Source organism: Chrysochloris asiatica, unplaced genomic scaffold (assembly GCF_000296735.1).
Source record: "Chrysochloris asiatica unplaced genomic scaffold, ChrAsi1.0 scaffold00148, whole genome shotgun sequence".
In the NCBI taxonomy this organism is placed as follows: Eukaryota; Metazoa; Chordata; class Mammalia; order Afrosoricida; family Chrysochloridae; genus Chrysochloris; species Chrysochloris asiatica.
The window spans coordinates 5,506,819-5,509,398 of record NW_006408666.1 but is presented as its reverse complement, the minus strand read 5'-3'; positions in this window follow the sequence as shown (position 1 = coordinate 5,509,398).

Genomic DNA, 2,580 nt, shown 5'->3' with positions numbered 1-2,580 from the left:
CACCATGGCAGTAGTAGTAACATCCAATCAACATCCATGGAAGCAGAAATCAAAGCATCAAATGATGTATTATGTTGGCAAATCTGATGCAAAAGACTTCTTTGCAGTATTGAAAAGCAAAAATGTAGCTTTGAGGACAAAGGGATGTGCCTGGAGTAAGCCATGGATTTTCAATTGCTTCCTATTTATTTACTGTTGGGTGAAAACCTAACAGTCAATAAGACCGAAGAACTGATGCCTTTACATTTTTATGTTGACAAAGAATATTGAATATGTCATCAACTGCCAGAAAAACTTGAAGAAAGTGTAGTCAGAACATTACTTAGAAGCAAAGATGGGGAGATTGTGACTCACTTAGTTTGGATGTACTATTGGGAGGAACAGGTTCCTGGAGAAGGACATCATGTCTGGTAGTTGTTGTTTCCATCGCGTTGACCCTATATAGGGTTTCCAAGGAGTGGCTGGTGGGTTTGAACCACCGACCTTTTGGTTAGCAGCCCACAGCTTATCCTACAGCACCACATCAGAAATCCATGTTTGGTAGTGTTTCAGCAAAAAGGAAGAAAACCCTGGATGAAATAGACAGACACAGCGGCTACTAAAGCATGACAACAATTGTGAGGATGACACAGGTCCAGGTCATGACTCATTCTGTTGTCCACAGGGTCACAAGGAGTCAAACTGACTCAAAATCATCTAATAGCAACACACGTGTCGTCACGTCTCATTCTATAAGGTAGTCTAGAGCTCTTCCACCTGTTTGTATGATTCGAGGGAGGAGAGAGTGCCCAGCAGGTGAAAAACAGCAGAACTCAAAAGGAGTGCTGAATTTAATTTCATCTAATTGATGCTGCTGTGTATGGGAATCAAAGTTCATCTTCCTGACATTAATTAAACCAGAAATACAGTGAGATGTCAGTCCTCTGGCTGAAAGGGCCCCCTTGTAGGGGAAGCTAGGAAAGCAGATCTGGTATTCCCATGTTGTCGCACAAGTCATGACAGAAGGCAGTCAGCTTCCTGGGCCTACGAACTTCCATCTCCCAATCCAGAGGCATTTGGCTGAGAAGGAGTGGACCCTAGGCTGGTAGCCAGGAGTTGTATTCATGGAGATCCCCACCGAGGGGAAGAGAAAGAAGGTGGTACAAACAAGAGCTATAGAGTCAGTCTTATAGAGATGTTGATGTTCCCGGGGCTCTGCCAGCTGTCTCACTCACCTACATCCTTTACAAACCCAAACACTTGGCTTCTCTATTTTAATGGATGATCAGTTGATTAACTGAGAATTAATCAATTGAGCTGTAAATAAAGAGGGTAAGGGAAATGCTGACTTTGATTTAGTAGCAAAAATAACAACAACAAAGAGTTAAATCTGAAGAAACAATAAACCAAGCACCAAGTTTGTTGTCACTGAGTTTCTTCAGATTAATATTGACCCTGTGTATCACAGAGTAGAACTTCTCTATGGAATCAGATTTTCAAGTCGTTGGCCCACAGTTCACTGAGTGGGTTAAACAACCTGCTTGCCTAGACTTTATTTAGAAAGTAAAGCATAGTTCTCTGGAGAAGCATGCTTGTGGGACTTTATGCAAAATTCTGAAGGAAGCAAAGTATTTAGATAGGTGATTCCAGAAAAGCACTCAGTTTTCAGGCTAAATTTTGTCTAAAAATAGAGCTCAGGGACTCTACTTAAAGACAGTGTGAGACAAAATAAACTGTTCAGCCACAGCTGGCATTCTTCAAAAAAGACATAAAATGGGCTCAGTTATTTCTGTCAAAAAGATGGGAAGTATCTAGGAGACATGAAACATGTGGGTATCTCTGCCTGGTACAAATAGTCAACGTGCTCAACAACTACTGGAAAAGTTAGAGGGTCAAAGTCATCCAAAGGAGTCTTAGAAGAAAGACCTGGTGATGCTGCCCAAACCACCCAAGACAGTGGACACCCCATGGAGCACAGTTCTAGACTGACACACAGGGTTCCCACAAGTCAGGGTCACAGTGGGTCAGAGGTCACAGAACAGCAACTTGTATTCCTATGAATATCTTTCTGCCAAGATGTACATGTAGTCTACTCAGAAGTTTTCAGAGAAGTGGTCAGTCCATTTTTTGGACTCAGCCCATATCAGCTGCTGCTTACTACTTAGGCAAGAAAAAGGAAACCCAGGGTGCCATTTTGTTGAGGGATTAGGAATTCTTGAATTGGTGTTGTTGTTAAGTGCAATCAAATCAGGTCCAACTCATAGCAACCCTGTACGGGGTTTCCTAGGAGCAGTTGGTGGGTTTGAATTGTCACATACCCATCTTCCCTATGTATCTGTCTGTGTCTGCATTTCTCTTGTTTATATGAGGATATCAGCCACTTTGGACCAGGGCCCAACATATCCCAGTAATGACCTCCCCTTGATTCCATCTGTAAAAATCCTATTTCCAAATAAGGTGACTCCCATAGTTTCCAGGAATTAGGACTTCAACATATCTTTGTGTGTGTGTTGTTGTTGTTGTTGTTGTCAGGTGCCATCGAGTCAGAACCAACTCATAGCGACCCCATGCACAGCAGAACAAAACAATGTCCGATCCTGG